The following is a 10,135-nucleotide window of genomic DNA, read 5'->3' on the forward strand; positions in this document are numbered from 1 at the left end:
AAAAGTACCTAGAAACAAATAACAATGAAAATACGATGACCCAAAACCTACGGGACACAGGAAAAGCAGCTCTAAGACGGAAGTATATAGCAATGTGATCCTACATCAAGAAACAAGAAAAATCTCAAATAAACAACCTAACCTTACACCTAAAGCCATTAGAGAAAGAAGAACAAAAATACCCCAAAGTTAGCAGAAGGAAAGAAATTATAAAGATCAGCTCAGAAATAAATGAAAAAGAAACGAAGGAGACAATAGCAAAGACCAATGAAATGAAAAGCTGGTTCCTTGAGAAGATAAACAAAATTGATAAACCACTAGCCAGACTCATCAAGAAAAAAAGGGACAAGACTCAAATCAACAGAATTAGAAATGAAGAAAGAGAAGAAACAACTGACTCTGCAGAAATACAAATGATCATGCGACAACTACGAGCAACCGTATGCCAATAAAACGGACAACCTGGAAGAAATGGACAAATTCTTAGAAAAGTATAACCTTCCAAGACTGAACCGGAAGAAAGAGAAAATATGAACAGACCAATCATAAGCACTGAAATAGAAACTGTGATTAAAAATCTTCAACAAACAAAAGCCCAGGACCAGGTGGCTTCACAGGTGAATTCCATCACACATTTAGAGAAGAGCTAACACCTATCCTTCTCAAACTCTTCCAAAAAATGCAGAGGAAGGAACACTCCCAAACTCATTCTACAAGGCCACCATCACCCTGATACCAAAACCAGACAAAGATGTCACAAAAAATGAAAACTACAGGCCAATATCACTGATGAACAAAGATGCAAAAATTCTCAACAATATACTAGCAGAATCCAACAGCACATTAAAAGGATCATACACCACGATCAAGTGGGGCTTATCCCAGGAATGCAAGGATACTTCAATATACGCAAATCGGTCAATGTGATACACCATATTAACAAACTGAAGGATAAAAACCATATGATAATCTCAATAGATGTAGACAAATCTTTCAACAAAATTCAACACCCATTTATGATAAAAACTCTCCAGAAAGTGGGCATAGAGGGAACCTCCCTCAAAATAATAAAGGCCATATATGACAAGCCCACAGCCACCATCATTCTCAATGGTGAAAAACTGAAAATATTTCCTGTAAGATCAGGAATGTGACAAGGGTGCCCACTCACCACTATTATTCAACATAATTTTGGAAGTTTTAGCCACGGCAATCAGAGAAGAAAAAGAAATAAATGGAATCCAAATCGGAAAAGAAAAGTAAAACTGTCACTGTTTGCAGATGACGTAATACTATACATAGAGAATCCTAAAGATGCTACCAGAAAACTACTACAGCTAATCAATGAATTTGGTAAAGTAGCAGGATACAAAACTAATGCACAGAAGTCTCTGGCATTCCTATACACTAATGATGAAAAATCTGAAAGGGAAGTTAAGGAAACACTCCCATTTACCATTGCAACAAAAAGAATAAAGTATCTAGGAATAAACCTACCTAAGGAGACAAAAGTCCTGTATGCAGAAAACTATAAGCCACTGATGAAAGAAATTAAAGACGATACAAACAGATGGAGAGATATAGCATGTTCTTGGATTGGAAGAATCAACATTGTGAAGATGACTATACTATGCAAAGCAACCTACAGGTTCAATGCAATCCCCATCTAACTACCAATGGCATTTATCACAGAACTAGGACAAAAAATTTCACCATTTGTATGGAAACACAAAAGACACTGAAGAGCCAAAGTAATCTTGAGAAAGAAAAACAGAGCAGGAGGAATCAGGCTCCCTGACTTCACACTTTACTACAAAGCTACAGTAATCAAGACAGTATGGTACTGGCACAAAAACAGAAATATAGATCAATGGAACAGGATGGAAAGCCCAGAGATAAACCCATGCACATATGGTCACCTTATCTTTGATCAAGGAGGCAAGAATAGACAATGGACAAAAGAAAGCCTCTTCAATAAGTGGTGCCAGGAAAACTGGAGAGCTACATGTAATAGAATGAAAATAGAACACTCCCTAACACCATACACAAAAATAAACTCAAAATGGATTAAAAACCTAAATGTAAGCCCAGACACTATAAAACTCTTACAGCGAAATATAGGCAGAACACCTTATGACATAAATCACAGCAAGATTCTCTTTGACCCACCTCCTAGAGAAATGGAAATAAAAACAAAAATAAACAAATGGGATCTAACGAAACTCAAAAGCTTTTGCACAGCAAAGGACACCATAAACAAGACTAAATGACAATCCTCAGAATGGGAGAAAATAGCTGCAAATGAAGCAACTGACAAAGGATTAATCTCCAAAATACACAAGCAGCTCATGCAGTTCAATATCAAAAAAAAACAAACAGCCCAATCCAAAAATGGGCAGAAGATCTAAATAGACATTTCTCCAAAGAAGATATACAGATTGCCAACAAACACATGAAAGGATGATCAACATCACTAATCATTAGAGAAATGCAAATGAAAACTACAATGAGGTATCACCTCACACCAGTCAGCATGGCCATCATCAAAAATCTACAAACAATAAATGCTGGAGAGGGTGTGGAGAAAACGGAATCCTCTTGCACTGTTGGTGGGAATGTAAATTGATATAGCCACTATGGAGAACAGCATGGAACTTCCTTTAAAAAACTAAAAATAGAACTACCATATGCCCCAGCAATCCCACTACTGAGCATATACCCTGAGAAAACCATAATTCAAAGAGTCATGTACCACAGTGTTCACTGCAGCACTATTTACAATAGCCAGGACATGGAAGCAACCTAAAGTGTCCATCAACGGATGAATGGATAAAGAAGATGTGGCACATATATACAATGGAATATTACTCAGCCATAAAAAGAAACTAAATTGAGTTATTTGTAGTGAGGTGGATGGACCTAGAGTCTGTCATACAGAGTGAAGTAAGCCAGAAAGAGAAAGACAAATACCGTATGCTAACACATATATATAGAATCTAAAAAAAAAAATGGTTCTGAAGAACCTAGAGGCAGGACAGGAATAAAGACACAGACATAGAGAATGGACTTGAAGTCACGGGGAGGGGGAAGGGTAAGCTGGGATGAAGTGGGAGAGTAGCACTGACATATATACACCCCCAAATGTAAAACAGATAGCTAGTGGGAAGCAGCTGCATCTCACAGGGAGATCAGCTCGGTGCTTTGTGACCACCTAGAGCGGTGGGATAGGGAGGGTGGGAGGGAGATGCAAGAGGGAGGGGTATGGGGATATATGTGTACATATAGCTGATTCACTTTGTGATACAGCAGAAACTAACACAACATTGTAAAGCAATTATACTCCAATAAAGATGTTAAAAACAAATAAGCATTTCTTACTCTCTCCTATACTGCTAAAAATCACACCTGTAATCAAGTCTCACATGGGCCCACTATTATTATCTTGCAATAGAATCTGTAATGTCTTAATGAGTATTGGGACAATAGAAACAACTGTGGCCAAAAGAATACTGCATTTGAAGTCCGAAAACATGGCTCTGCTAATTATTAGCAGTATGTGAATGTCCATTAAATGATAAAGTGCTATATAAGATCAGATTCAAGAAGAAAAAGAATTAAACTATAAGCCAGAAAGAGAAGGGAAAAAAAAGATAATGGAATATAAAGGAAAGTTGTCTTAACACTGTCCCTCCCTGTTCTCTTCCTCACTCCTTGCTTGGTCCCATAGCCATCATCCCAATTCTACTGCATTCCTGCTAAGAATCTTGTATGAGTTTCCTGTGGCTGCGTGACAAAGTACCAAAAGATGCAAGGCTTAAAATAACAGAAATTTATTGCCTCATAGTTTTGGAGGCCAGAAGCTCGAATTCAAGATGTTGGCAGGTCCATGCTCCTTCTGAAATCTGTAGGGGAGAATCTCTTCTAGAATCTCTTCCTAGTTTCTGGTGGTTTGCTGGCAATCCTTGGCGTTCCTTGGCTTGTAGCTGCAGCACTTCAATCTGTGCCTCCATAGTCACATGGCATTCTCCACGTGTGTCTATGTCTTCACATGGTAGTCTCTGCGTCTCTTCCCTTCTTATAAGGACACCTACTCCTGTATGACCTCACTTTAACTTACATCTTAATTACATCTGCAAAGACCCTATTTCCAAATATGGTCCCATTCACAGATAGCAGGGGTCAGGATTCAACATCTTTTTTGAGGACACAACAAATCCCATCTTGGGAACTCACTAGTCCTCCCAAATCACTCCTACTCTCCCCTCTCCACATATTCATATCACCCCAACTTGCCTCCCTCTCTTCTCCAAAACCTCTGTCTCACATCCTTCCATAATCATATTAGAGGCCTGTCCTTAGAACGATGGGCCAGAAGAGCAACCTCCAACAGCTTAGAGTTAGAAAGACCAGTTTCTACTGCCCAGAAAGTTTTAAGGAAAGAACATTTTTGTTTCAGTTGCTGGGATTCCAAAAAAAAGATATGCTACGGGGGAATCCGAGTGAGAATTCTGAATGTAGTTTTTTATAGAGGAATTATTAGAAATTGTGGTGAAGGTCTTTAAGTCCATTAAAGGTTATATATGATGCTATTCGTTGGCTTAACAACCGAAATGTCATAAGTAGCATTATTTATAGAAAAAAATGCACCCAGGGTTTCAAACAATAATCTTACAAAGGAAATTCTGGGATATATCCATTTGTAAGGGATTGCCTGCATTAAAAATATTGCTAGCAAAATAGCACAGCAACAACATAAATGTCCCTCCTCAGTGGAGGCATCTTCAAATGGAAGTTGAAGATGGTTTCAGGGAACTGAGTAGGGTAAAAGGACGAGTCAGTGTTTCTCACACTCAAGTCTTTGTGTTCTGAGAAATTTTTTAATTCTGTATTTTTATTTTGATAACATTAAAAATATATACGAATACCCGGATTATCTACATGTATACCATATAAATGAGTGATGGCAAACAATTCAGTGCTGCATTTGCATTACGAAGGCACAGGTGCCAAGAAATTCCCTAAAACAGTGCTTAATTTTTAATGTATTGGAGGCATGTCTGGCTGCTCCTAGGCTGACACATCCTAAAATCATAATGACAATCATGACTCAAGCACTCTTGTATTCCTGTTGTGTTTTTTAATCAGTTATAAGGACAAAATTTATACTTTGCAGTAACGATTTACATCTGAAAGATATCTGCATGGAAAAAGACTTTTATTTTTAAGAACTGAGACTTAGTTTTCTGACATTCTGAAAATGACAGTGTGGAAGAATAACTAACTCATAAATTATCTCAAGCTAAGCAAAAAATAATACTCAAAGGTGTTTGTACCAAATGGAACCCAAATGATACTATAATGTGCTATATGAATAAACACTGCGCAACTATTCAAACAGAAGAAAGAAATGGAAGAATTAACTCGTCACATAGCGCATGGCAATAGCCAATGCCAAATCAAAAGAAAGCATTTTGTATCATTATCTGTATTACTGCAAGGAAATGTATTATGTTTAATCCTTGCAACAGTTCATTAGCAGAATGTTTCACAGGAAATACATTATGGAAATTAAATTTTTTCCACCATTGTATCATGGGGCATACTATTAAATTGTCCCATTAAATTAAATGTGGGGGGCATGGAAGATGCTCAGGAAAAAGATGGGAACTCATTTTAGGAGACAGGTATGAAACAAGAGAAGGCACAGAAGTGAGAACATGCTTGAGAAGGTAAATAAACTAGCCTGATGAGATGGAATGGTCCACATTTGGCAAATGAGAAGGTTTGGGGATAAGTCTAATGGCCATATGTAAAAAGAAGGCCTTGTATAAATTAAGTAACTTGTATTTCCTCAAATAGTTTTTCTATTTCAGTTCAACACATGTTCTAAGGCTTTACTATATGGCACCCAATATAGTAAACACTGGAGGTATGAAGACCAGCAAGAAAGGACGTCTATACTCAAGGAAACCATAATAAAATATGGAAGACAGACATAAACAAATAAATGCAATAGACTTTAAGGGTGAATAATCTAAGAATGCACCAATTGTTTAGAAGATTCCTTAAAGTTTTGTGATTATCTCATCTTGGATGAAGAAAAAAAAACCGCAGGTGTCAGCCTATGTATTGGGAATTCCCTCAGTATACAATTATTTCTTCTTGGAAGAGAGGTCAAAGTCTGTTTTATCCTTACTAGGTTCTCAATGTCCAGCACAGTGCCTGACATATAATAATCCCTCAAATATCTAATAAACACTGAGCATGCTTTGGTTTTAAATATACTATAAATGACAGATAACTTTATATTCAGTAGGACCTGGCAGGAACAATAGTTTGATTACCAAACTATCTCCCTAAGATAAAGGAGTCGAGCTGAGAATAATCCAGTCCTCAACTCTTCTTAGGGAGGAACTAAGCAAATGACAGAAAAGCCACCAATTCTGATGTAATAACCTTGGAGGAGACAGAAGAATGAAGAACAAACATTGATATGAGAGAGAAAAAGAAGAAGTGTTTATGAAAATCCTGAAGTCTGGTCACAGATCAAGACTATTCTTGTTGGTATTACAAATATTCTTTTGGGGTGATGCTCTGAGACCCAACCCAACCCTTCTAACTTTCTCAGGACAGGAGACTACCCTGTCAAGTAAAACATTTGTTCTATTTTCCTTTAACCACCACCACCATATAACATCACCTTGATTCTCGTTTGCCCCTTCCACACACACTCACAAATATGTAAGCTACTGAGAGTAGCGATCTCCTATGTCTTGTTTCCAGCTATATCCCTTGCACTTAGAAGAGTGTCTAGCACATATTAGCCGTTCAATAAATGTGTGTTAAACAAAACATATGAGTGGCTCTGCTCTCAGTCACAGCTTTTCAAAGGGAAAAAATGTCCGAAACATGACAGTATACTCCGGGATCAAGGGTGGGACAATGGAGGTACAGGTAGTTGAGAGCAATTAATAAGACAAAAAGAAAAGGACTTGATAACTGATTGTTTGTGGGGGTTATGGAGGAGGGAGGTGTAAAGCATTTACTAAAGAGTCTAGTACGTGGTCAGTTTCTTGAATATTGGCCAATAGTAATAAGAAGAACAACACTGTACAGGTCTGACGCTGAGGAAATAGGTCGGGGCAGAGATATAGAGCTCCTATCCGAACTGAGGAAGAAGAATTACAACACTGGGCCTTGGAGGAAGGGCACGCAGAGGGCTAGGAGCCTAGAAGTAGGAGGTTAACCAGAAAGTGACGTCATCGAAACAAGGGCGTAGAGAGTTTTTAGAAGATTCAAGAAATCTCAAGATATTCAAATGGTACAAAGAGGTCTTGCAGAATGCAAACTGAGGGAAAGTTAACATTCTTTTTTCCTCTGTAACAACTTAAGTGACGCATTCTGACTCTTTCACTCGAGGCCCTGTTAGCGGCATAAAACGCACTTCACCAAAACTGGACCTGTCCGACAATTCGAACTGTCGACACCAGAGAAGCCCTAGTCAACCTTGCAGTGCCTCCTAATTCCACCTTCCCGTCGACACCTCTGCCCTCCCTCTGCCATCGTCTCCCCGCCTTCGGCCCAGCGCTGCCCGCTGCTTTTACCTGTCTGGACACCGTGTGAGAACTCGGGGATCGGGACAGAGCCGCGCCGGTTAGCGCGGGGTCGCCAACTGCCTGCTCCCGGAGGAGGCTGAACCAGACGCCGCCGGCTTCCGCAAAAGCGCCCCGCCCGCGCGCGGCTTCCTGGGAATGTGAGCGCTCCTCCAATGGGAGCGAGAGGAGGGGAGGGGCCTGCTGCGTTCCCAGCCTCCGCACTTCCCAGGAGCCGCACTGCATTCTGGGAGTGGTAGTTTCGGCTGGCCTATCGCCGAATCTGTCACTCGCTCCATCAACAATTCTTGTCATAAACAACATCAAGCGCTGTTCCTTAGAGAAAGCGAGAGAATGCCCGGCCACAAAAAGTCCACCGGCGGGATAAATGAAGAGCCGAGCTTTCCCCACCGTCTCCCTGCTTAGTCTCAGCAGGTAACGTCGCCTGTTACTTCACAGACAAGATAGAATTCATCTGACAGGAATTCCCTCTACTTTCGCCACGAAATTTTTTGAACCTCCTTGGATCCCTCAGCAATCCTTTCTCCCATTCTTTTGCAATAATAAAAATGGTAATAATAATAATAAACCAACTACTTCTCCTTTGATGTAAACTGCCTCATCCCCTTTACATCCCTATTCCTTCTTACTCAGTCGAGCTCCACTAATAAACTAGTCTGTCTCGTGTCTCAACGGCTCCCTGCTTATTTGCCCTTTATTATCAGCATTTAAAGATTGTCAAAGTTTCTCTCATCTAAAATATTCCAAAGTCAGCTTTCTCAACCCCACACCACCCCAAACCTCTCACCACACACAGACTTAACTTCTCCTTTCCAGTCAAAATTCTCAACCGTGTTGCTAGAATAGACACTTTTTAACCATTACAATACTTCAACTCTGCAGGATTTTACATTGGTTATTCCCTCCTTCTTGAAACCCGCTTAGTTTGGGCTGCTTTAACAAAATACCTCAGACTGAATGGCTTAAGCAGAAATTAATTTTCCACAGTTCTGGAGGCTGGCAAGGTTCAGACTAGGGTGCCACAGTATGGTGGGGTTCTGGTGAGGACCTGCTTCCTGGCTTGCAGACTGCTGCCTTCTTGTTGTGTCCTCATGTGGTGGAGAGATAGTATCTCTCACACATCTCTTATAAGGGCACTAATCCCATTCATGAGGGCCCCACCCTCATGATCTAATTAACTCCCAAAGATCCACCTCCAAATACAATCACATTGAGGATCCAGGCTCTAATATATAAATTGGGGTGGGAAGAACACAAACATTCACTTTATAGCACCCTTTATTCTCTTAGCTTTTTCTAAGATGCTGCACTCTTCTGGTTCCCCTCCCACTTTTGTGGCAGATCCTCATTTTCCTTTGAAATGTTCATTTTCCATAGGGCTCTTCCTTACACTCTCTTCTTTTCTTAGTCGTCAAACTTTTCTTGGGTGATCTTAACTAATCCCATTGCTTTGATTATCATCTGTATGCTGATGATTCTCACATATAGGAAGCCCGGACAAGACTCCTGTAACCCAGACTGAAATATCTAATGAAAGCGGGGCATCTCTTTCAGGCACCTAAAACTTAATGTAGTCTTTAGTTGACCTAATACATTTCTACTCTCCCCTCTCCCATAAGCTGCTCCTCCTTCTCCTCTAATCCCATCTCAGTAAATGGCACAACCATGCAATCAGTTGCCCGCACCAGAAAGCTGGGTATCATTTTGAATGCTTTCACTCCCTCATAGTTCACATCCAAATAATCAGCAAGCCATGTTAATTCCATTCCCTAAATATCTCACTTGTCAAACTTCAGTTTTCTCATCTTTGAAATGAAGATAATAATGGCACCTGTCTTCAAAGATTGCTGCAATGATAAATGAGCAATACTGCCTGGCAAAGAGTAAGCACTCAAGGACAATAAGCATTTATTGAACAAGCATTATATTTGTCATTAGTTCTTCTTTATTAGGTCTTACATAATGATAGCTAGCATTTACTTTATACTTAGGGAGAAAGAAAAGGAAAATGAGAAATGGTGAGATATTTTGTGTAGGTTACAATCCACTGCATTCCTCAGTATTTTTCCAATCATGACAAAAATGTAGCAGTAGTCACGAGGCACTATACAAACTGTTCTACTCTAATGTGTGCAATATATGCCATACCTTATCTATTGTTATCAGCTCTGGCTGGGCTATAGACATTAAAAAACTCATGACAAATGATCTGAGCACTAGAAACCAGAAGTAATATCTCTGTACCTACAGTATCTCCTTCACCATCTCCCTCCCACCCACTCCTCATCACTTGAAATTGTTCTATCTAAAACAAAATCTGATCATTTCCAACTTCTACTTAAAATCTTAATTCACTCCCCATTATGTAGAGGATAAAGTCTACGATTCTAAACGGAGAATTCAAGGCCCTCAATGACCTGACCTCTCTCTACCTTCCCTGCTTCATATTCTGCTTCTCTCACCAACACATCCTGTGCTCAAGCCTACTCTTGTATGGTGTCATTCACTAATTCATCCATCTA

The 10,135-nt window shown here is 39.7% G+C and overlaps 1 protein-coding gene across 1 annotated transcript in view; it reads right to left on the bottom strand.

Moving 5' to 3' along the window:
- Nucleotides 1-7,721, bottom strand: part of VAMP7 (vesicle associated membrane protein 7) — a 65,902-nt gene extending 58,181 nt beyond the window's left edge. Inside the window, exon 1 of the mRNA XM_060001823.1 lies at nucleotides 7,605-7,721. The gene's annotated coding sequence lies outside the window, so the exon portion shown is untranslated. The remainder of the gene's footprint in view (nucleotides 1-7,604) is intronic.
- Nucleotides 7,722-10,135: the final 2,414 nt, after the last annotated feature.

Source organism: Delphinus delphis, chromosome X (genome assembly GCF_949987515.2).
Source record: "Delphinus delphis chromosome X, mDelDel1.2, whole genome shotgun sequence".
NCBI lineage: Eukaryota > Metazoa > Chordata > Mammalia > Artiodactyla > Delphinidae > Delphinus > Delphinus delphis.